Below are 27,938 nucleotides of genomic sequence, written 5' to 3' on the forward strand. Positions count from 1 at the left end.
GGGCTTGATCCGGGTAATTAGATGTAGTTGGCGATATCTGCCGGCGGTTCTCAAAATGTTGCGATTATTTTTTTAAATTTTCAAAGTTAAATAACTCGGTTATTTTCAATTTATTTTAAAAATGGTAAAGAGAAAATATGTTTATTTTGACCAGATCTACCACTCCTTAAAATATCTGCACTCATTTCTGGGACACCCTGTATATGACAAAATTACTTTTTGAGAAGTAATAGTTTTCTAAATAGAAATAATATGTTATAATAACCATGCAAACTGGAGTTTACTTAGTATTATTTCTTCATGCGCCCGGAACTGTCGTCGCATCTTCTTGTTGTGGAACATTTGAGGGACGATATGGCCCTTTCGTTCTTCTCGTCTCCCTCTACTGACGAAAAGGACGATATCGGATTTCCGAATCGGAACCTGTCCCTCCACCTCTTTTTTTTTCGTAGAAAAACACACAATATTTATTTTATTCAATTTTTATTATTTAAGACGTTAAGGGTGATACCCAACGTTGTTAAGCTATGAGCTAATTGATTTGAAGCTCCGGCTTTTGTGATAAGATGAAAGATGACGCATAACCTCAGGGTTTATATCAAGCGGATTTTTAAACTATTTAAATTATCTGAAATTATATATTATCGTAAATATTTTTACGAGAGACATCCTGGATATGGACGTAGGCTTATCTGATTTAATAATATTTTAGCCTTACATACAACATATGTTCTAGGTTGTCTAACATTTTATCTCATAATATTTCATCCTCAGAAATGTCTCTATTTAATTGACGAGGTGTACTACCATCCAGGATAGAACCCTCGCCTGTCTCTATATTCAAAATATCCAAACGGTGACTTCCATTCACATGCGAGTAGTCCGCAACACTCGGCTGCGTTCGACCCTGCCTCTTTCAGCTGACCGCCTGCGTCCATATCTAGGATGTCTCTATTTAATTGATGAGGTGTACTACCATCCAGGATAGACCCTTCACCTGTCTCTGTATCCAAAATATCCGAATGTTGACTTCCATTCGCATGCGAGTCGTCCGCATAAATCGTCCGCAACACTCGAGCTGCGTCCGATCCTGTCTCTTTCAGCTGACCTCGGCACATCCAAGCGCCGGCGCGGCGCCGCTGCCGCTATAGAAGGCGGCAGCGCAAATACGTTTAAATAAAATATACGACGGCCTCCCCATAAGAGCAATGAGAGGATTTACGTCCCAGTATTGAAGGAGGACAGAAAATCGAGTCGAATGGTTTCAAGACATAGGTTCATCCTTGTTTAGTCAAACCTCCTACAAACCAAGGATAGACTTATGTAGGAAATGCATTGAAATTCTATAGCCATCCTTCAATATCGGGACAGGAATTTAAGCGCAAACCCTCCGTATACTTTATTTTAAACGTATTTGCGGCAGCGCATCATTCCCTCTTTCTCTGCGTCTACGCTTGATCGGCCGACCACGGCGACTACCGTCAGACACACTTCCCTCCCGTCTGTCTTTGTCCGACACACGGCTATGGCGAGAACTGCTCCGACAGCGACGGAGAAGAAATGCGAACGTGGTCGGGACCGCGCCGAAAAAGAACCGCATCGGTCTCTCTCTAGCCACTCTAATCTTTTGAAAAGAGATTTTTGAGAAATATTTGGTGAGGATTTGCTTCTTTTTCCTACGCTAAAAAGATTAACAACATATATATTATTTAATAATACTTACATGAGATAAAATTCTCATTCGTTGCCAATCCGAAGCAAATTTCGTCCACTGTTTTCCCCACGCGTGGCATTCTTAGCGAGCACTAAAGGAATAATGAAGATACTGAGAGTTGGCAGGGTAGGGTTGAGGATGCACAGGGCTGGACTTCTTTAAAATATAGTGGCATTAGTGAGTATCCAGAGGACTTGGTACTACTTGGTAATTATAATTAATATTGAGGACTGGAAGTCGTGCTAAAATTGGAAATGATTGAATAAGCTGAAAATTATAATGATGACGACTATGGAAACAACGAAGTAATATGCCTTAATTTTGTATGCAGGAATTTATCTTGAGGCGGTGAGTAGAGAGGTTTTTTTGCATACAAGTAAAGGCATTTTATTTCATTGCTTTGCTAGTTCGTCGGTTTTATCGTTTATCACAGTATCAAAATATTATCACAATCAAAATAGTATAAAAAATATATTAATTTGATTTTCCTGCATTGTCCCTTATTCCTGCAAATTAGTAAATTTTAAACGATAATAATATTTCAAATGTACATAACCAACTTCCAAAATTAATTTTAAATTTTAGGGTAACAAAATGGGCATATTTTGTAGGGATTACGTTTGTGATATATAAGTTAGAATCTAGAAAGATTACTCGGAAAGGATCCGTAATCCGGATTAAGAAATTTCTCCATTATTTAAGGTAGAAGAATAAGTAAGTACCTTTGATAATGAAATGTCTAAAGCTAAAGCTATTTAAATTTTATTGTCAATTAGAATTAATCAGTTTTACCTTTACAAGATAATTAGTCTGAAAAGAATTTACACATTTTAAAAAATTTATATTTAACTAGCGTGTACCAGCGACTTCGTTCGCGTCGAATTAATCATTTGTAATGGTTATGACAAAGCAAAGCAAAAATTTCCATTAACATACAAACTGGATAAAATTTTCTCACATTTATGTCAGCATGAGAAAAAACAATATGGCGATATTATGATATAACTTGGTAATATTTGAGGGGTAGTTTCATCTCGTTGAAATTTGACTTTCGAAAAATCCGTTTGCCAAAAATAAGCTTTTTACGTCAAGCAGTTTAAGCAGAATCGTGGTTAAAAAATTACCCAACTTTTTGGAACACCCTGTATGATTTTTTAAAAAAAATCAAAATATGTAAAAAAACCAAATAAATTATGCTTGTCCAAGCGTTTTCCCGAAAGACTAACCGTTTTTTAAATAACAAATATTGTAATATTTGAGGGACGTTGTCGCTCTCTTGGAATTTGAGATTCGAGAAACCCCTCCTCATCGAACCTCTACACCCCACAGTCAATCCGTTTGCCAAAAAACAGCTTTAAACGTCAAGCAGTTTAAGCAGAATCGTGATTACTCAATGGTCATATTTTATGAAATACCCTGTATAAATAAGATATCTTAAAATATGTAAAACAACAAAATAAAATATACGTGTTTAAGAGTTTTTCCGAAAAACTCAATATTTTTTATCTAAACACTCACATTTTTAGATAAAAAATATTTTAATATTTGAGGGATAGTTTCACCCCCTTAGAATTCGAGTTTCGAAAAATCCCTTCTTAACGAACCTCTACACCCTAAAGTCAATCTGTTTTCCAAAAATCAGCTTTTTACGTCAAGCGCTTTAAGCAGGATCGTGATTAATCAATGACCAGATTTTTCGAAACACCCTGTATACATTTTTAAAAAATTTTAAAATATGTAAAAAAACAAAATAAAATATACGTGTTTAAGCGTTTTTTCGGAAACTTGGCCGTTTTTTAAATAAAAAATATTGTAATATTTGAGGGGTGGTTTCACCCTCTTGGAACTGGTATTTAGAAAAATTCCTTCTTATCGAACCTCTACACCCTAGAATCAACCAGTATGCCAAAATTGAGCTTCTTACGTTGAGTGGTTTGAGCAGGATCGTGATTAATCAGTATGTCAGTCACTTAATGATTTTATATAATATATATTTATTAGTATAGATTTATACCTAATGGGTTATTTAGACAACATTATATATTGATTTAAATTCGATATTTTACATCACAATTTTGATATATGTACATACATGCTAATACCTATTAGTAAACATTTTTTTATTAATTTTTAATTCATTTTGTACATTATGTTTATAATCTGTTCTTTGGTTTTGCTTTGGCCATAAGTCATTACGCCATTACATTAAGTTATTTCCCATCAACCTCTGACAACAGTTCTTCCTTCGAGGGTACACCCCTTGCACGGTTGGAGTTTGGCCCCCCGTGCCGCTCTTCACAGTCGGGGAGCATGCCTCCGGCTGAAGAACGCCTCCGTGGGGCGGAGGCTGGAGGATCTATCTTCATTTTCTCCACCTCTTTAACTTGGTCTCTCCTTAGACCTGATACCGGTGTTGTCCCGTATCTATAATGGGGGATATGCCTCTCTTTCTCTATTGCCTCCTTGGGTTTGAGGTCAATTCCTATTCTGAGGACCTGACCATGACCCTCCTCCCTCGAGTTGATGACTCGCCAACTCGATGTTCTTACATTGAAGTTTTGACCTTGGATAAGGCTCAGCAGGTAGGTGGTCTTTCCCCTTGCTCGGCAGAAAGACCGTTATGGCCGCCCCTCTAGGGCTGTTTTCTCCCTTCACTGCAACCAGTTCCGGCCCTTGCCAATTTTTAAGCTTAGATGCGATTTCCGCCAACCAATTCGCCGATTCTTGACATACACAATCTATGAGGATCGTGCCCACCCGAAAGTGTATCCCCGCAAAACGCAGCTGACCCACATTTTGTAGATCGTTGTGTTGCGATCCGATTGCCACTACTTCGTCCAGTGTAGCCTCTTCTAGAGACGTTTGCTGGTCGGTGGTCAGAGCAACCTCTGGGAAATCCTTTGGCAGCACCGCCATTTTCACTTGTTCAACAATAGCGGCAAAGCTGGTGATAATAAAAATAAAATAGTAATTTGTATCTTGTGTTTTTGTTCATAAAGCGTTCATTTTAGAAGACAAAACTTTTCCAATTTTTCTTTAGAAAACGATAAATATCTATATGAAGAAAATGAAAAACATTAATCACGTATATCCAAAGCAGTTACCTCTCTTTAATTTGATATATAAATTAACACAGTGGAAATTCACATTCTAAAAGTTTCGATCCTATAATCCTACATCGAGGATAATTGCTTTGCTAATCTAGGGGTTTAATCTTTCCTTGTGCCAAAACCAAAAACACGTTAATTTCCATTAATCTCTATCTTTTACTGATCGACCTGTTCTAGAAACTTCGGGCAATAATACGAGTATTTATGTTAACGACACAGTTCATCTATCTTCTATTAGATTTATTCCAATATTTCTCTATTATTTACAAAAATGTTTCATATTTTAATTTATCGTAATATAGGTACCAGGTGTTTTTCAAAAGTAACTCACGCCTATAACTTTTTTATTTTTATTTGTTCGTTTCTCTATTCAGAGTTGGAAAAGAGTAATTCCAATAGATTTGACAGTTATCGTTTTCGATCAATGCTTCCATTTTACCTGGAGCATATAGCGGCAAGGGTGTTTCATCTATTGTAAATAAATGTCTCAAATGTTTAAAATGAATATCCCAATAGAGAACTCTAAATCCGGCAATATGTCAGTAGATATTGTAGCGACCTAGCTTGGGGGTTGTTCGCAAGGATCGCTAGACCAGGTTCTCTCTTCCAAACAACCATTAGAAAAATATACATTTATTAAATAAAAAATGCACAGTGTGGATAAAAATGTCAAGAGAAGAATTTCAGAAAATGCCAACACTTGCAAAGAGTATGCTGAAAGGAGTACTTACAGGAACATCTTCAACGTCTTCACTGTCTTCTGACTAACCATTTGACTATCAACTCATAATACAACTAACTATGAACTAACTAAGAACTAACCCCCCTCTCTTCAAGATACTCTTTTTATATTCTTATATTCCTCGTAGTCATCGCCGCTTACGTCGTCAAGATAGTTTACTATCTAATTACACTAATCCGGCTCTGACCATGAGGAAATCGAACTTCAGTGACCTGCGTTTGATTATGGATCAGAGATTGTTATATTTTAATTGTTTAATTATTAATGTTATTTAATAATATATTTAGATCTCCTGGGCCTATATCAAACGTGTTTACTAGAATTATATTTTACATGATTTTTCCTAATTTGATATAAACCCAAGTTGACGTCTATTTAAGTCTTTACAATATTACTTATAGCACATGCTTTTACAAGCATCTGCTTACTATCTGCTTACTCTTGCATCAACATCATTATTATTATGTTTGTAGTTACTCACTATTGTGGTTTTAGAGAATATGACGGGTTAACACCAAGTCGTATGTCTCTCTATTGCATAAATTTTCTTACTATAGTTGTAGTTTTTAGGATTACAGCTTTCTGCATGTTAGTGTGAATGTATGGAGGTAGATCTATTGATTGTATATGTTGAGACAATGCTTTTGTAGTTATACCTGTTACTGATATAACTATAGGTATAATTGTTACTTTATTTTATTTCCACATTTTCTGAATTTCTATAGCAAGTGGTGTGTATTTTTCAATTTTTTCTCTTTCTTTTGATGTTACATTGCTGTCGTTGGGTACAGCGATATCGATAATAAATGTTTGTTTATCTATTTTATTGATCAGTGTTATGTCAGGCCTATTGTTTATTATTGTTTTATCTGTATGGATTGTTCTGTCCCAGTACAGTTTATGTGTTTCATTTTCCATTACGTTTTCGGGAGTGTACATATAATATTGCAACCTTGTTTTCATTAAGCTGTATTTGAGTGCCAGTTCTTGATGGATTATCTTTGCTACCGTGTTATGTCGATCAGTGTAATCTGTCCCCGCTAGTATTTTGCAACCCCCCGTTATATGCTCGATTGTTTCTAGATACTGCTGACATTTTCGACATTTGTCTGTATCCATTCTCTCTTTCAGTATATATTTCCTATAATTTTTGGTTGCTATGAGTCTGTCCTGAATGGCTAACAGAAACCCTTCAGTTTCAGGGAATAGTTGCCCTACCGACAACCACTTGTATGATAATCCTACATCTATTTGTGAGTTTTGCATTATGGCATAATGCGTCCCGTGAAGTGCCTTACCTGCCCAGGGATCTTTCTTTTCGTGTTTTGGATTTGTGCATTTATTTTCCTCAGCATTATCACCGGTATTATATTTGTTTAAGTTGAGCGGAGTGTACTGCTTATCTGCTATTAGAATTGCTCGATGAAGAGGTGTGATTTTATTTTTTTGGTGTGATTTTTATTTCTGAAATATTTCCTTAGGTTTTCTATTTGTGTATTATGTAGTACTTTTATATCTACTAAGCCTCTTCCTCCTTCTTTCCTACTTAATGTGATTCTTTCGATGCATGACTTTGGATGTAGTTTACGATGTTCTGTTAATGTTGTTCTATTCAGGCGGTTTAATGCTTCCAAGTCTGTTTCTGACCATTTAACAATACCAAATGAATATGTTAAAACTGGGATGGCATAACTATTTATCGCTTTTGTGATATTTTTAGCATTCAACTATGACTTAGCTATTTGTGTAAGTCTATATTTGTATTTAGTTTTTAATTGATTCTTAAGGTATGTGTGATCTATATTTGTATTTTGTTCGAAATTAAGGTATTTGTATGTTTCTTGTGGTTCCATATTTTCTTAGGTATTTTGATTGTTTAGTTTTTCTGTTTCCATGTGCTCTTTATATTTTCCTTTTTCAACGTGGTGAATTCTGCATTTATTTATACCAAACTGCATGCATGTATCTTGTGTAAACTGTTCGGTTAAATTTAGTAATAATCTCATTTCCTTTTGATCTGGGGCGAATATTTTTATGTCATCCATGTATAACAAGTGGTTTATTTTATAGTAACAGTTATTTTCATATTTTATTTTAACTCCATAAGTTGTGGCGTTTAGTAGGTTTGAAAGGGCAGAGGCAAAACCACAGAGCGCTCAGAGAGTCACCCCGAAATATCCCTCTGTTAATTTTAATGTCTTTTATTTCAATATGATGTTCATTTGTATTGAGCTGTATTGTTGTTCTCCGGGTCTGCATTATGTAAAGGAATTTTTGAATGTGATGGTTTATTTTATATATATCTAGTGTCTTTATTAGCCAGGTATGTGGGATACTGTCGAAAGCTTTTTGATAATCTATATAGCATGTGTTCATATTTCGTTGTTGCTTCTCTATTTGTTTCATAATGATAGTATCTATAATGATGTGCTCTTTACATCCTCGGCTATTTTTTCGACATCCTTTCTGTTCTTCTAGTATTATGTCGTTTTGTGTTAGGTGATTGTCAATCTTTGTGTTATTAGAGACGTAATTATTTTATACAGGGTATATATAGACGTAATTATTTTATACATATATATTATTATTATTATCTTTGTTATTTTAAATGGACCACCCGTTTTATTATAGAAATTTAAAAACTATTTTATTTCTCATAACTGTTTCAATAGTCCACTTTTCTACATAGATTTCTCTAACAGTTTTCGATAGATAATACACAACATTGAAAAAATATGATCTTTAATAAGCATGTTTTCAGTATATTGAATTAAAGATAATCATATTTTCTTTAATATGTTTTCAATCAGTTCCTTCATTATAATGTAACCGATTATCGGTCGCTGTATTCCATAATTACCATGAGAACATGCCGAACAGCAGCCATGGAGGCCATCCTAGACTTAACACCAATGCACATTGTCGTCGGAACACTCTCAAAAAGAAAATTTCAGTCCTCCAACTCCCAATGAATCACATACCAAGAATCTATAACTTTGAGAAACACCACACTGTAGTAATGAGCAATAAAAAAGATTGGAAGGGAGAACGTTTGCTCAACATTTAATAGACCATACCATAACGTGGTATACTGACGCTTCCAAAACCAAAACATGGACAGGAACCAAGATCTATAGCAAAATAAAACACTAAATCAACACAATGCACAAAAAAACACTTTTACTTTTACACTGGACGCGCGTTTCGCTAATGATTTTGAACTAAACTCGCAGATGATTGTAAACTAAATTACAATCTACAATTTGAGCGTTTATATTCTCGCTCAGTGGGCACCGAGTGGGCGTGGCAAGATCTAGACAACCGAGTCAGAGCCCACCGAGCGTAGCAGTTAGATTTCCGCAACTAGAGTACTAGGAACAAAGAACTTGAAGGAACTGGACCGTTGCCTCTGTTCATACTATCTTTACATTTATTAATTCTGATGCTTTCATATGCATCTAATTGCCGATAATTTGAGACTTGTTTAATTAATTTTAAATTATTAAGATCTATACAATGTTTTTTATCAACAGTATGTTCGCAACGCAAGATTTATCCGGTCTACCATATCTTATCTGAGCTAAATGTTTTTAAATCTAGTTAATATTGATCTTCTAGTTTTCCCAACATATTTCTGATTACAATCTTTACAAGAAATTTCATAAATACCCGACCGTTCCAGTGTAGGTGTTTTATCCTTTGGATTACCTAATAATTGTTTTAATTTATTATTAGCACTATACACAAGTTTATAATTGACATTTCATCTCTATCAAACGGCATTGAAACATATTTTGATGTATCTTTCTCCACTTAAAAAGTCGAATTTTCAGAAATCATTAACCTATACCTACGTTTTCTAATTATTTTATCAACTAGCGAAGGAGAATATCCATTACACTCAGCTACATTCCTAATGTAATCTCTTTCTATTTCATATCTTTCGTTGGAAAGTGCAAAACGAAATAATCTATGAACTAAGAAATTTAAACTAGCCATTTTATGTTCAAACACTATGATATGATTCATTAGGAATATATTTGCGTGTAGTGGCATTTTTCCTATAGATATCAAATTCCAGATAATTATTAGTACCGTATGATCGAGAAAAAACGGCGTCCAGTTGGTTGTGAAATGACGATTGATGACATTTCCCATATAAATTTACATTTAAAATGACAGCGATCTTCATTTCCCAGCCAACTGGACGCCATTTTTTTTCGATCATACGGTATTTCTAATAACTAATACATCTAGAAATGGTAATCTGTCGTTGTTCTCAATTTCATGTGTAAATTTAATGGAAGGAAAACGATTATTTAACTTAGAAATAAAATTATCTATGGTGATAGATATGTCTGACCATAGATAATTTTAATTTTATGAGATGAGACAGAATGTCAATTATAAACTTGTGTATAGTGCTAATAATAAATTACAACAATTATTAGGTAATCCAAAGGATAAAACACCCCCACTGGAAAGGTCGGGTATTTATGAATTTTTTTGTAAAGATTGTAATCAGAAATATGTTGGCCAAACTGGAAGTTCAATATTAACTAGATTTAAAGAACATTTAGCTCATATAAGATATGGTAGACCGGATAAACCTTGCATTGCCGAACATACTGTTAATAAAGAATATTGTATAGATCTTAATAATCTAAAATTAATTAAACAAGTCTAAAATTATAGGCAATTAGATGCATATGAAAGCATCAGAATTAATAAATGTAAAGATAGTATGAACAGAGACAACGGTCCAATTCCTTCAAGTTCTTTGTTTCTTCTACTCTAGTGGCGGAAATATAACTACTACGCTCGGTGGGCTCTGAATCGGTTGGCTAGATCTTGCCACGCCAACTCGGTGCCCACTGATATATAAACGCTCAAATTGTAGATTGTAGTTTAGTTTATAATCATCTGCTGATGATGCTAACATGGTTAGCGAAACGCGCGTCCAGTGTAAAAGTAAAAGTGTTTTGGTGTATTGTGGTGATTTAGTGTTTTATTTTGCTCTGTAACACCAAAGGTTCCAACCCTCAACTGTAATCAAGATCTATAGATAACATTATGTCCCTAATAAAAGTGACTCGTTTTAAAATAATAGCTCTGCTAATCTAGCGTTTTTTGATGTTCCAAAACCGAAAAAGCGCTAATCTCCATTAATTTCTTACAGTTTTCCATCCAATCCCCGGGAACTTCGTTCAAGCGTCTTTTACCGGATGTTTTCCAGTTCATTTAGTTCCGCCATTAAACCGGAGGTTACATTAACGGCGTGTGTTTTTTCTTGTTACTTCGCCTGGAGACATCTATCTTTTTAATGTGGCCCATCATTTATCGAATTAACTTATACCCCTTCCTATAACCGAACACAACAAACCCATTTTAACGGCGGTATAGATTTCCTTACCGGGAGAATAGAAATTCTATGTTAGAAATATTTATTTTTAGCAATTACCAGGGTTAATGTAAAAAATAGAGTAAAATATCTGATAGTTCTTTACGTTTATTTAATTCACTATAGATTTTACTGATCTGCATATTTTATGTATTTAATTAAACTTAATATAATAATAACAATGTTTAATAAGTCTGCTTTCAACAGTCTTGATCTTGATGTATTATAGATATCGCAACAGCAGAACAGGAAATAAAAGCCTCCATAAAACAACTTAAAAACGTAATGCGATTCCGGCGGAAATCTATAAGTGTGCAAGTAAAGAACTTTTTGGTCATCTTAAGGCTCTCTTTGATGCCATATGGAAAAGCGGAAAGGACTTTCGCAACGCGAATATAGTGAATATATTTAAGAACAAAGGAAGTGCTGATTGCGGAAACTACCGGGGAATTTCATTACAGGCTTTCGGAGAAAAAATTCTTGCAAAAATTATGTCAAACCGCCTGCATCCGCATATAAAACCCTACCAGAATCGCAAACGGCTTTTCGCACCAACCGCGGTACATTTGATTCCAAATTCGCCGTCCGCCAACTACAAGAAAAAGTAAAAGAGCAGCATTGTAAACGTTATGTTGCGTTCATCAACCCTAACAAAATCCTTCGACTCTGTAAGAGATGCCCTTTGGGCAGTTATGAAAAAGTTTGGAGTACCCAACAAATTTCTTACAGTGCGTAAAAGCCTCCATAACTAGTCAAGAGTGTCACATCATGGATCCCTGAGCGATCCCTTCTTAATAAACACTGGAGTTAGGCAGGGACGTGTCTTAGCACCTCTTTTATTCAACATATGCATGACTGCGCTATCCATTATAGTGGACAGCAAACTACAGGAAAGAGGAATGATCATTAGATACAGATACAACGGCTGATTGTTCAACGTAACACGACTCAGGGCAAAACACGTACAAAATTTACCAGAGAACTTCAATACGCTGATGGCTGCACTCTAGTTGCAAAAACGTTACAGCAATTGCAAGAAATGCTGAACACATATACCTGGGCATACGAGGCTTTGGGCCTTAAACTGAACATCGATGAAACTAAAATCATGTGCACTCCCCCGGAAGATCACAACAATGCTATAAAAATCGGAGAAGAACTATTGGAATATGTAGCGGAACTCAATTACCTCGGTAGTTTGATTTCGGAAAAGGCCAATATCGACTCGGAAATTCAGCAAAGGATTAGAAGCACCTCAAGAGCTTTCTGGAAACTAAAAGACAGGGTTTTCTACGATCATCACTTGAGCACAAAAACGAAACTTGCAGTGTACCGACCAATAATAATTGCAATCATGTTATATAGTTTTTTTATATGAAAGCGAAACCTGGGTGCCGTACAGCCGACACATGAACGGGTTAAACAATTTGCAACAGAGACACCTTAGGCTGCATGCTAAGAATCAAATGGTTCCAGCATGCTTCAAACGTATCGGTCCTTGAAAGAGCTAGCTGCAAGAGAAGAAGCAGCGCACAATAGAACGCAACGAGGCAACAAAGCAATGATATTTTTGAATGTCCGGAGTGCGGAAGAGAGATAACATCACGTATGGGCTTTTCAGTCACAGAAAAGCTCATGAAAAGAAAGCCTTGTGTAAGCATCTTCTGATGTGTGTCAAATACTCGTCAGCGAGTTTAAAAAAAATATACGACATTCTCAATTTAACTCTTAAACCTCTCAGTAAAACACTTATACCTATACCCAGATACAAAAAACCTCAACGGAGAATTTTGTCAACAAGTTTTAAGTGTTATATTTTTCTTACTTTTACCACTATTTTCATGAATTTTTTACCAAACTGAACAAAAACCTATCAACTTTAATTCATAAATTGAGTTTTTGATAAATTTTTGAAAAAAAAAATTGAACACGGGCCCGCGAATGGCCATTTGCAAGCCCTACAAATTTAAATTGAACAATTTGTATCTATAAATATATGAAACTACATCTAAGAGATTTAAAATAGTACTTTCGAAAAATATTAAAGTTATTTCGTACATTTTTAATAGATTTGTTTTAATAGATTTTTATATCTATTATATAGCAAAATAAAACACTAAATCACCACAATACACCAAAACACTTTTACTTTTACACTGGACGCGCGTTTCGCTAACCATGTTAGCATCATCAGCAGATGATTATAAACTACAGTTTCAGTTTATAATCATCTGCTGATGATTCTAACATGGTTAGCGAAACGCGCGTCCAGTGCAAAAGTAAAAGTGTTTTGGTGTATTGTGGTGATTTAGTGTTTTTATTTTGCTGTATAACACCAAAGGTTCCAACCCTCAACTGTAATCTATTATATAGATGTATGTAGTTTCAAAGGTCTGAAAAACTACTTGAAAGCATCTGTAGAAACTGTCTGAACCTTAGAAATCAGTTCGATAAATTGAAATGTGAAATTGATAATCTTGTAATTGGGTGAAACATTACACCATGATAGAAAGAATAAAAAAAATCAAAACTATCTTTTTATGAAAAATATAATCAAAATGTCCTCGCAACAAAGATTTTTTGGAATTAATATAATATTTAGCAAAAATTTTGCTATTAGGTATAATAAGTAAAATTAAAAGATTTTCCTATTCATAGAATTTTGAACTTTCCAAATAACGATGAAAAATTGCGACAGGAAGCAAAGATGCTTCAGAAAAAAGATCTTGAAGACCTATCAAAATATTTTCCAAGATAATATGGATATATAAGGTAAATTCGTTTCTTCCAAGGAGAGGTTTCTGCTTAATAAGTTTTTCATATACCACACTATCAGCTCTGCGAAATAGGAAAAGTAGTTTCTCAAAGGAACGATTGTCAAGAAAATTTCCGTTTGGATATCTTTGAGCATAAACCCTTCAGGCCAACAAGCTGGTATCCTCACAAAAATCACTAGTAACATATACATTTCTTCCGCCAGCAGATACTGCTTCATTTTTCTTGATAAAATAATAAATACTTACTTATTAACCTTATTGTAGATAAATTAAATAAAAATAATCTGTTATAAATTTAAATAAAGTCTATAAATTCATGTCGATTTTGAAAATAGCTACTGTGTCACTAGAAAATTGTCATTGCGACACCACCCATCTTGATTACAATTTTATTGAAAAATTGCTTTTTATTCAAAATCTGAGCCAGATAGGTATAGGAAACCCTAATATAGTTTGAAAGACCATTTAAATCTGCTTCGACCTATTTAAAAAATACATAGTGTTGCATTTGAAATAACGAAGTTTTTATGCAAAATAAATATTTAAAATAGACCACCAATTTTTGATGCCCCTGTATACATTTAAGGAACCAATCAACATTTTTAGTAAAGTTTATTTCTCTGGCTTGAAAGTCAACAGAAGAATTAATTCCGAACAGTAATGTACAAGGTGCTGACATTTTTTTTTATTACAGCATGCATATTTAAATATCTTTAAATATCTCAAAACCAAAAATGGATCTTAGTTCTGACACACCCTGTACATTTGAAAAAAAAAATATGCACATTGCCTCTCTACATATACCCATAAAAATTTTGTTTCTACATCTTTCCGTTTTCGTATAATCAACGGAGGTGAATGAGGTGCGCCACCCTGTATATGTAATTTTTACCTATTAATTTTATGTTTGTTGTTTAAAAGAATAGTCCTTTTTTTTTATTGAAAATTTAAAACAAGATTATCCTTTGTTGAGGGGCAAGGGACCAAGAAAAATTGAACACGGGCTCGCGCCTTCCTCGATCGCTACGTCACTAAATTATCTCACGAAATTATTGCACAGGGTGATTTAAAGATAGGGTAAAAAACAACTCCTCGATTAACCCTGAATAATAAGTCAAATACTCAAGTTTATAATAAACGAATTACGAATTATTATTAATTAAAGTTGATATAGTTATATACAGTTTGCTAAAAAAACTCAAGGAAATAGGACTAAAATAAATAAATATAACATTTTAAATTACACGAAAATTTTTTCTGCTGCGTTTCATTTGCATCTGAAAGTAGATATTTCAAAATTAAGAGTAAGTGAAATCTATCAATATCTCACAGGAAGAGACAGCTATTGATCTCTTTTCTAACTAATTGACAGAAATTGCAAAGAAATGGGAGTTTCAAAACATCCAACTTAAAAATTAAAATAATCAAACAATTCAGATTGACGTTAATGGCATAACTAACTAAAAACTCGTATTATATCGGCGACATGAACCGATTGGAAATTCTTGGAAAGATATTTCCTAGAATTTGAATTTTAATTTGATCCATTCCGCGACAACGGTTCGAAATGGGTCAGAGATGTACAATGCGGAAATCGTTCTATTATTAAAGTTGGAATATTAAGTGAGAATGACTTCAAGAATACAAAGATGGACTTAAAATATCATTAAATGGGGAGGCGAGGCGACTACGACTGTCCTTTGTTGAACACTATGTGAGTTTAAGTCTGTTAATATAATGGAATAATAAAACCCACAGCGAAGTACTGTGTTTCTATATGAATACGAATAATATACGAACGGTGTAACCCTTTACAAAATTTTCAATTATTTTATCAGGTATGGTACCTTGCCCGGGATACAACCCATACAGCACATCAAATCACATTTACGATGTGTTTACATTATTAGATGTAGACACAGGGTGACACAATTCCCCGATGTAAATCTGCTACATTTACACATTGTAGTTCAAAACTTATGCACAAAGGTTAAACGTCCGCCTCACAATGTAGCCACAGTATAGCATTTACGTATACACAAAGTAAGGAATACACAGTGTGCCGTAGGATACACAGTGCTTGTGTATTACGTTTAAACTCTGTTTACACATTGCAGTTGTGACTACCGCGTGTATACGTATGTATTTTGCTTCGTATATACATCTTGTGCTAGATAAAACTACTTCTTATTAACGAATTTAGGAAATAATACAAGTTTTGATGCCTAACTTTTCGTTCTTTTTAAGAAATATTTATTCCATGATACCAATTATATCTTTTTAAAACGAGAATAGGAAGGCAAAACTTTGTATTTTCCAAAAGTATCTCGATCGTAAGTTCAAGAGAAGTAGCCTTAAAATTGTTCCATTTTTGTTTTGCATTAAATGTACCATTTTCTTCCATAAAATGGACTAAGTGGTTAAAAAATAAAATTCTTATATTTCTTTATATCATGGAACGCAATAGCGCAAATAACACAATAATGATAATTATTTACACTGCAGGAACCAGAAGTAAGACACTGTAAAAGAACAGAATTTGTATCAAAATGTATTAAAAATATAAGTACCTAGTATAACAACCTACTAAAATGGTAAACACTGGTATATCGCCACGATTTGGTGGACCTCGTTTCCCTCCAAGCAGTTGGTTTGTTACCATACTCATTCATCGAGCACTCTGTTGGATTTTGTTGTATTTTATTTCCAGATTAACAATCTCACCCTTAAATTTTATATGAAACTGATTATTGAATATTAAACATATATGTATATTGATCCATCAACAACTTACCGAATATCAGTGTAAGAAGTTCTTTGAAGTGATTAAATCTTTCTTTCTCTGGTCCATTTAGATTTTTAATTTTTCCAAATTAAAAAAAAATATATTGCAGAGCTAACCTCTTTATCATTATACGAGAATATGTGGAGTTTTCATAATTACAATATTATTTACAAAAATGTTTCATATTTTAATTTATCGTAATATAGGTACCAGGTGTTTTTCAAAAGTAGCTCACGCTTATAACTTTTTTATTTTTATTTGTCCGTTTCTCTATTCAGAGTTAGAAAAGAGTAATTCCAATAGATTTGGCAGTAATTCCAACAGTCAAGCAGCACTAAAAGCGATCAACTCAGTAACCATCAATTCGAAGTTGGTCAAAGAATGCCTAGAGAAGCTCAACAAATTAGGCAAAGAAAATAAAGTCCTTCTACTCTGGTGCCCGCTCACCAAGGGATAGAAGGCAATGAAAAAGCAAACGATCTAGCTAAAAAAGGAGCGAACACTCCACTAACTGGCCCAGAACCGTTCTGCTTTCCAAACGGAAACCAACTTAAACCGGAACTGAAGAACCTGGGAGACTCCATCCGTAACCTGGAATGGGTGTCCTCTAACGGTCTAAGATACTCGAAAAAGTTACTCAGAACTAACAACCGAGAAAAATCAAAGGTTTTCCTTTCTTTTAAGTAAAAACTATCTTCGGATTGTCACGTGGTTTCTAACAGGACACGGTCTCCTCAACTAATGTCTCAGTAGATTGAAGCTGAGAAACAACGGTGAATGCAGACTCTATGGGGAAACACCAGAATATCTTATCACTGAGTGCACCGAGACGATGACCGTTCGTGCCATAAACTTTGGTACTGCTGATATTGAAGATGGAGAGCTGGCCTTTGTGGAGCCATCTCAGATACTGGCTTTTGTCAAAGCCTTGAGACTGTCTGACCTCGTTATAACTCAATAAAGGGGAACACACAATATATCTGTAAGGTCGCGGTCACTAATCCCCTCCTAAACATTCTACATTTCATGAATATTAACTGGATTTATTAAACAATCTTTTTTTAAATAAGTATGTTATTTTATTTAAAAATTAGATTATTCAACGCTTCATTTAAAATATTGCTTTTTTCTGAACCAAGATCTATAGCAAAATAAAACACTAAATTACCACAATACACCAAAACACTTTTACTTTTACACTGGACGCGCGTTTCGCTAAGCATGTTAGCACCATCAGCAGATGATTGTAAACTAAACTACAATCTACAATTTGAGCGTTTATATTCTCGCTCAGTGGGCACCGAGTGGGCGTGGCAAGATCTAGCCAACCGAGTCAGAGCCCACCGAACGTAACAGTTAGATTTCCGCCACTAGAGTAGTAGGAACAAAAAACTTGAAGGAATTGGACCGTTGTCTCTGTTCATACTATCTTTACATTTATTAATTCTGATGCTTTCATATGCATCTAACTGCCTATAAGTTGAGACTTGTTTAATTAATTTTACATTATTAAGATATATACAATGTTCTTTATCAACAGTATGTTTGCAACGCAAGATTTATCCGGTCTACCATATCTTATCTGAGCTAAATGTTCTTTAAATCTAGTTAATATTGATCTTCTAGTTTGCCCAACATATTTCTGACAATCTTTACAAGAAATTTCATAAATACCCGACCTTTCCAGTGGAGGTGTTTTATCCTTTGACAACCTAATACTTTTTTTCACAACCTAATAATTGTTTTAATTTATTATTAGCACTATACACAGGTTTATAATTGACATTCTTAAAAATTCCTTTTAGACCACGGGATAACTCTCTATCAAACGGCATTGAAAAATATTTTGACGTATCTTTCTCCACTTGAAAAATCGAATTTTCAGAAATCATTAACCTATACCTACGTTTTCTAATTATTTTATCAACTAGCGAAGGAGAATATCCATTACACTCAGCTACATTCCTAATGTAATCTCTTTCTATTTCATATCTTTCGTTGGAAAGTGGAAAACTAAGTAATCTATGAACTAAGAAATTTAAACTAGCCATTTTATGTTCAAACACTATGATATGATTCATTAGGGATATATTTGCGTGTAGTGGTATTTTTCCTATAGGTATCAAATTCCAGGCAACTATTAGTATTTCTAATAACTAGTACATCTAGAAATGGTAATCTGTCGTTGTTCTCAATTTCATGTGTAAATTTAATGGAAGGAAAACGATTATTTAACTTAGAAATAAAATTATCTAAATGGTGATAGATATGTCTGACCATAGATAATTTTAATTTTATGAGATGAGACAGAATGTCAATTATAAACTTGTGTATAGTGCTAATAATAAATTACAACAATTATTAGGTAATCCAAAGGATAAAACACCTCCACTGGAAAGGTCGGGTATTTATGAATTTTTTTGTAAAGATTGTAATCAGAAATATGTTGGCTAAACGAGAAGATCAATATTAAAGAGATTTAAAAAACATTTAGCTCAGATAAGATATGGTAGACCGGATAAACCTTGCATTGCCGAACATACTGTTAATAAAGAATATTGTATAGATCTTAATAATCTAAAATTAATTAAACAAGTCTAAAATTATTGGCAATTAGATGCATATGAAAGCATCAGAATTAATAAATGTAAAGATAGTATGAACAGAGACAACGGTCCAATTCCTTCAAGTTCTTTGTTTCTTCTACTCTAGTGGCGGAAATATAACTACTACGCTCGGTGGGCTCTGAATCGGTTGGCTAGATCTTGCCACGCCAACTCGGTGCCCACTGAGCGAGTATATAAACGCTCAAATTGTAGATTGTAGTTTAGTTTATAATCATCTGCTCATGATGCTAACATGGTTAGCGAAACGCGCGTCCAGTGTAAAAGTAAAAGTGTTTTGCTGTATTGTGGTGATTTAGTGTTTTATTTTGCTCTGTAACACCAAAGGTTCCAACCCTCAACTGTAATCAAGATCTATAGATAACATTATGTCCCTAATAAAAGTGACTCGTTTTAAAATAATAGCTCTGCTAATCTAGCGTTTTTTGATGTTCCAAAACCGAAAAAGCGCTAATCTCCATTAATTTCTTACAGTTTTCCATCCAATCCCCGGGGAACTTCGTTCAAGCGTCTTTTACCGGATGTTTTCCAGTTCATTTAGTTCCGCCATTAAACCGGAGGTTACATTAACGGCGTGTGTTTTTTCTTGTTACTTCGCCTGGAGACATCTATCTTTTTAATGTGGCCCATCATTTATCGAATTAACTTATACCCCTTCCTATAACCGAACACAACAAACCCATTTTAACGGCGGTATAGATTTCCTTACCGGGAGAATAGAAATTCTATGTTAGAAATATTTATTTTTAGCAATTACCAGGGTTAATGTAAAAAATAGAGTAAAATATCTGATAGTTCTTTACGTTTATTTAATTCACTATAGATTTTACTGATCTGCATATTTTATGTATTTAATTAAACTTAATATAATAATAACAATGTTTAATAAGTCTGCTTTCAACAGTCTTGATCTTATGTATTATAGATATCGCAACAGCAGAACAGGAAATAAAAGCCTCCATAAAACAACTTAAAAACGTAATGCGATTCCGGCGGAAATCTATAAGTGTGCAAGTAAAGAACTTTTTGGTCATCTTAAGGCTCTCTTTGATGCCATATGGAAAAGCGGAAAGGACTTTCGCAACGCGAATATAGTGAATATATTTAAGAACAAAGGAAGTGCTGATTGCGGAAACTACCGGTAAATTTCATTACAGGCTTTCTGAGAAAAAATTCTTGCAAAAATTATGTCAAACCGCCTGCATCCACATAAAAACCCTACCAGAATCGCAAACGGCTTTTCGCACCAACCGCGGTACCTTTGATTCCAAATTCACCGTCCGCCAACTACAAGAAAAAGTAAAAGAGCAGCATTGTAAACGTTATGTTGCATTCATCAAACCTAACAAAATCCTTCGACTCTGTAAGAGATGCCCTTTGGGCAGTTATGAAAAAGTTTGGAGTACCCAACAAATTTCTTACAGTGCGTAAAAGCCTCCATAACAAGTCAAGAGTGTCACATCATGGATCCCTGAGCGATCCCTTCTTAACAAACACTGGAGTTAGGCAGGGACGTGTCTTAGCACCTCTTTTATTCAACACATGCATGATTGCGCTATCCATTATAGTGAACAGCAAACTACAGGAAAGAGGAACGATCATTAGATACAGATACAACAGCTGATTGTTCAACGTAACACGACTCAGGGCAAAACACGTACAAAATTCACTAGAGAACTTCAATACGCTGATGGCTGCACTCTAGTTGCAAAAACGTTACAGCAATTACAAGAAATGCTGAACACATATACCTGGGCATACGAGGCTTTGGGCCTTAAACTGAACATCGATGAAACTAAAATCATGTGCACTCCCCCGGAAGATCACAACAATGCTATAAAAATCGGAGAAGAACTATTGGAATATGTAGCGGATTATCGAGGCCAATATCGACTTTGAAATTCAGCAAAGGATTAGAAGCACCTCAAGAGCTTTCTGGAAACTAAAAGACAGGGTTTTCTACGATCATCACTTGAGCACAAAAACGAAACTTGCAGTGTACCGACCAATAATAATTGCAATCATGTTATATAGTTTTTTTTTATATGAAAGCGAAACCTGGGTGCCGTACAGCCGACACATGAACGGGTTAAACAATTTGCAACAGAGACACCTTAGGCTGCATGCTAAGAATCAAATGGTTCCAGCATGCTTCAAACGTATCGGTCCTTGAAAGAGCTAGCTGCAAGAGAAGAAGCAGCGCACAATAGAACGCAACGAGGCAACAAAGCAATGATATTTTTGAATGTCCGGAGTGCGGAAGAGAGATAACATCACGTATGGGCTTTTCAGTCACAGAAAAGCTCATGAAAAGAAAGCCTTGCGTAAGCATCTTCTGATGTGTGTCAAATACTCGTCAGCGAGTTTAAAAAAAATATACGACATTCTCAATTTAACTCTTAAACTTCTCAATAAAATACTTATACCTATACCCAGATACAAAAAACCTCAATGGAGAATTTTGCCATCAAGTTTTAAGTGTTATATTTTTCTTACTTTTACCACTATTTTCATGAATTTTTTAGCAAACTGAACATAAACCTATCAACTTTAATTCATAAACTGAATTTTTGATAAATTTTTGAAAAAAAATTGAACACGGGCCCGCGAGTGGCCATTTGCAAGCCCTACAAATTTAAATTGAACAATTTGTATCTATAAATGAATGAAACTACATCTAAGAGATTTAAAATAGTACTTTCGAAAAATATTAAAAAGTTATTTCGTACATTTTAATAGATTTGTTTTAATAGATTTTTGTATCTATTATATAGATGTATGTAGTTTCAAAGGTCTGAAAAACTACTTGAAAGCATCTGTAGAAACTGTCTGAACCTTAGAAATCAGTTCGATAAATTGAAATGTGAAATTGATAATCTTGTAAATTGGGTGAAACATTACAGCATGATAGAAAGAATAAAAAAATCAAAACTATCTTTTTATGAAAAATATAATCAAAATGTCCTCCCAACAAAGATTTTTTGGAATTAATATAATATTTAGCAAAAATTTTGCTATTAGGTATAATAACTCAAATTAAAAGGAGATTTTCCTATTCATAGAATTTCCAACTAACGATGAAAAATTGCGACAGGAAGCAAAGATGCTTCAGAAAAAAGATCTTGAAGACCTATCAAAAAATGTTCCAAGATAATATGGATATATAAGGTAAATTCGTTTCTTCCAAGGAGAGGTTTCTGCTTAATAAGTTTTTCATATACCACACTATCAGCTCTGCGAAATAGGAAAATTAGTTTCTCAAAGGAACGATTGTCAAGAAAATTTCCATTTGGATATCTTTGACCATAAACCCTTCAGGCTAACAAGCTGGTATCCTCACAAAAATCACTAGTAACATATACATTCCTTCCGCCAGCAGATACTGCTTCATTTTTCATGATAAAATAATAAATACTCACTTATTAACCTTATTGTAGATAAATTATATAAAAATAATCTGTTATAAATTTAAATAAAGTCTATAAATTCATGTCGATTTTGAAAATAGCTACTGTGTCACTAGAAAATTGTCATTGCGACACCAGCCATCTTGATTACAATTTTATTGAAAAATTGCTTTTTATTCAAAATCTGAGCCAGATAGGTATAGGAAACCCTAATATAGTTTGAAAGACCATTTAAATCTGCTTCGACGTATTTAAAAAATACATAGTGTTGCATTTGAAATAACGAAGTTTTTATGCAAAATAAATATTTAAAATAGACCACCAATTTTTGATGCCCCTGTATACATTTAAGGAACCAATCAACATTTTTAGTAAAGTTTATTTCTCTGGCTTGAAAGTCAACACAAGAATTAATTCCGAACAGTAATGTACAAGGTGCTGACATTTTTTTTTATTACAGCATGCATATTTAAATATCTTTAAATATCTCAAAAACCAAAAATGGATCTTAGTTCTGACACACCCTGTACATTTGAAAAAAAAAATATGCACATTGCCTCTCTACATATACCCATAAAAAATTTTGTTTCTACATCTTTCCGTTTTCGTATAATCAACGGAGGTGAATGAGGTGCGCCACCCTGTATATGTTATTTTTTACCTATTAATTTTATGTTTGTTGTTTAAAAGAATAGTTCTCTTTTTTATTGAAAATTTAAAACAAGATTATCCTTTGTTGAGGGGCAAGGGACCAAGAAAAAATTGAACACGGGCTCGCGCCTTCCTCGATCGCTACGTCACTAAATTATCTCACGAAATTATTGCACAGGGTGATTTAAAGATAGGGTAAAAAACAACTCCTCGATTAACCCTGAATAATAAGTCAAATACTCAAGTTTATAATAAACGAATTACGAATTATTATTAATTAAAGTTGATATAGTTATATACAGTTTGCTAAAAAAACTCAAGGAAATAGGACTAAAAATAAATAAATATAACATTTTAAATTACACGAAAATTTTTTCTGCTGCGTTTCATTTGCATCTGAAAGTAGATATTTCAAAATTAAGAGTAAGTGAAATCTATCAATATCTCACAGGAAAGACAGCTATTGATCTCTTTTCCTAACTAATTGACAGAAATTGCAAAGAAATGGGAGTTTCAAAACATCCAACTTAAAAATTAAAATAATCAAACAATTCAGATTGACGTTAATGGCATAACTAACTAAAAACTCGTATTATATCGGCGACATGAACCGATTGGAAATTCTTGGAAAGATATTTCCTAGAATTTGGAATTTAATTTGATCCATTCCGCGACAACGGTTCGAAATGGGTCAGAGATGTACAATGCGGAAATCGTTCTATTATTAAAGTTGGAATATTAAGTGAGAATGACTTCAAGAATACAAAGATGGACTTAAAATATCATTAAATGGGGGAGGCGAGGCGACTACGACTGTCCTTTGTTGAACACTATGTGAGTTTAAGTCTGTTAATATAATGGAATAATAAAACCCACAGCGAAGTACTGTGTTTCTATATGAATACGAATAATATACGAACGGTGTAACCCTTTACAAAATTTTCAATTATTTTATCAGGTATGGTACCTTGCCCGGGATACAACCCATACAGCACATCAAATCACATTTACGATGTGTTTACATTATTAGATGTAGACACAGGGTGACACAATTCCCCCGATGTAAATCTGCTACATTTACACATTGTAGTTCAAAACTTATGCACAAAGGTTAAACGTCCGCCTCACAATGTAGCCACAGTATAGCATTTACGTATACACAAAGTAAGGAATACACAGTGTGCCGTAGGATACACAGTGCTTGTGTATTACGTTTAAACTCTGTTTACACATTGCAGTTGTGACTACCGCGTGTATACGTATGTATTTTGCTTCGTATATACATCTTGTGCTAGATAAAACTACTTCTTATTAACGAATTTAGGAAATAATACAAGTTTTGATGCCTAACTTTTCGTTCTTTTTAAGAAATATTTATTCCATGATACCAATTATATCTTTTTAAAACGAGAATTAGGAAGGCAAAACTTTGTATTTTCCAAAAGTATCTCGATCGTAAGTTCAAGAGAAGTAGCCTTAAAATTGTTCCATTTTTGTTTTGCATTAAATGTACCATTTTCTTCCATAAAATGGACTAAGTGGTTAAAAAATAAAATTCTTATATTTCTTTATATCATGGAACGCAATAGCGCAAATAACACAATAATGATAATTATTTACACTGCAGGAACCAGAAGTAAGACACTGTAAAAGAACAGAATTTGTATCAAAATGTATTAAAAATATAAGTACCTAGTATAACAACCTACTAAAATGGTAAACACTGGTATATCGCCACGATTTGGTGGACCTCGTTTCCCTCCAAGCAGTTGGTTTGTTACCATACTCATTCATCGAGCACTCTGTTGGATTTTGTTGTATTTTATTTCCAGATTAACAATCTCACCCTTAAATTTTATATGAAACTGATTATTGAATATTAAACATATATGTATATTGATCCATCAACAACTTACCGAATATCAGTGTAAGAAGTTCTTTGAAGTGATTAAATCTTTCTTTCTCTGGTCCATTTAGATTTTTAATTTTTCCAAATTAAAAAAAAATATATTGCAGAGCTAACCTCTTTATCATTATACGAGAATATGTGGAGTTTTCATTCATTGGAGTCAAAATTTATTTGGTAAATTGGGTATCGAGTAAGGGAAGAGTCGCTGCTATAATATTAATAATACTCTTAGGAAGGTGTAACAAGTTAATTAAAAACTTGTGCTTACCTTAAAATCTCTTTTAAACTACACACAAACAGAACATTTATATAGAGCTTCCGAATGATAAAACAATAATGGCCGCTAACACATACCACTCCTAGAAAGGAGAAAGGAGAGAGGACACATAAGATACATTTGATCGGTGTATCTACGCTGAGGCTGTCCGCGCGTGCGCACACCTTCATTTCATGCTAGACACAACAGTACACTGTTACAAAGTGTCTAATAGATATTTATACTATGTGTATTCGTCACATTTTTACAAGGTGTGTACTATAGGCACAACTATGATACGAAGCATCACTCATACATATGACTTATACATTGTATGTCTCATATACCGACGTCAGATTTCATCATTTTAATAATTATTTGTTACGTTACAAAATACTCTTTAAAATCTTGAATGCATACGGTATACAACTAGTAAACACTGTATCACACAATTCTATCAATATAAACCTGCGTGTATCTCATATGTATATGTTAGAACTAGATGAACACTTAGGTTCACTTTAACATATTTTGTTTCTCATGTGTCTCCCTTGTAGAAACGTAATTTCATTTGGTCGTGCTGTATGGGAAGATGTCTAATATTGTACCAATGTTAATAATCTAATATGATCTAGCAAATTACAGACCCATATCCTTGGTTCCAATCTTATAAAAACATTTTGAGGCTGCCTTGAAGTGTCATATCGTTGAATACCTATTCTGAGTGCAACGGTCTGTTCAATCCATCTCAATTCGGTTTCTGAGAGGGTAAGCCAACAACATCATATACCGGGTGCCTTTCGAAAGTGGATCACCGCTATAACTTTTTTATTTTTTTTTAGATAAAAAATGAGATTTGGTATGTTAGTATATGACATAAATTAGGATTGATTGACGTATTCAATACGTTTTTGGCCTCTTCCTGTTTTACCGGAAATTACTACAACTTTTGATTTTTAAATGGCACCCTCGGTATATTTCTACTTTATTCGATAGAAAATGACACTCTGAATAGAATGACATATCATATGTCAACTTTTGACATTTTCGCTTAAAAACAAATCGTATTTTTGATTTCAATCGAGAGTGCCATAGCGGTTTTAAAACACTAAGTTTTAATCAAGGAGCCTTGGAAAAATAGTTTTGATCGTCTAATGTTTTTCGTGTCTTGTCTAGGCCGGTAAAAAGATGCCCAAATCGTATTTTTAATCATATCTCAATTTTTTCAAATGGAACAAGAGTGGCACATTAGCATAATTGGAAAAACATTTTTTACGAATAATTTGGTACCACAAACTTGGTATTTGGAGTCAAATTGTCGTTATGAACCGCATCAATTTTAATTAAACCATATGAAGGGTACAGGGGAAAAACGGGCAAAAAAAAAGTCAAATTTTATATTTTGAGATAAAGCAATTTTAATTCTGTGGAAAAATTGTTCTTTTACCCATATGTTCCCTAACTATCTCGGATCTTTGAGTCATAAAGTTTTCGCTTTTAGAAATAAAAATTATAGAAAAATCAAAATTTTATTGGTAAATGGTCATGACTTAGCCCGTTTTTTCCCTGAATTTTTAACACTTTTGTATTTTGAAGTATTTTATTTCATTCAATAACCACATTTATGCCTACATAAATAATATAGAGAAACAGAACAAAAACTAGAAAATAATCTTCGTTATTCTGACATTGATCCAATCATACAAAATGGAAAATTAATGTTTTGATTTATTATAAATTATGCACCAGTGAGGTAAAATACTTCTGAGCTTCCTTTCCACTAAACTTTTTCAAACTCTGCAAATTGGCAAATTTTTCCGCCGAAATTGGTATTGGACCTGAAGTGAATAAGAAAATTTTAATAGTCAAACTAACAGTAGAGTGGCAGTTTACCTGAGCAGGATATTTCAGGAAGAAGAAATTCGCCGTTTCTTTCCAAATTTTTAAGAACGACCAGAAAACCGAAATCCATCACAACTGCAGAGGTCCATGTCCTGTTATATGTGTCTCTATACTTGATTAACCTACGGTGTTCTTTTGAAACTTCGATTAAAACGAATAAAATGGCGACCAGAACGCTATCGAATAGGCGCGTAAAAACACGACTTAGCCCGTTTTTGCTCGGTACCGCACGGACTTGTTACATTATTCCCCTGTACGGGATATTTTTCTTGTTAAATATCTTCTGACTTATCGCGTTCTTGCCGTGGAAGCTATCTTTAGAACAAAATTTAACATATTTTCTATGATCAGATTCAGATGACATCAATATCTCAATTTCGCTAAAAATTGACTTAGCCCGTTTTTCCCCTGTACCCTTCATATGCGAAAATGTCAACAGTTACCATATAATATGCCATTCTATTCAGAGTGTCATTTTCTATCCAATAAAGTAGAAATATATAGAATATTAAGTAACAAAATATACAGGTGCCCGGTGGCGTAGAGGTACAGGCTCTCGTCTACCAATCTCAAGGTAATGGGTTCGAACCCCACACCCGGCATTGCATCAGCCGACTATTTTTATTAAAATAAAAATAGTTTGGGTACCTAGGTCGATTC

The sequence above is a fragment of the Sitophilus oryzae genome, unplaced genomic scaffold (genome assembly GCF_002938485.1).
Source record: "Sitophilus oryzae breed Bouriz unplaced genomic scaffold, Soryzae_2.0 scaffold_1440_pilon_pilon, whole genome shotgun sequence".
Lineage (NCBI taxonomy): Eukaryota > Metazoa > Arthropoda > Insecta > Coleoptera > Curculionidae > Sitophilus > Sitophilus oryzae.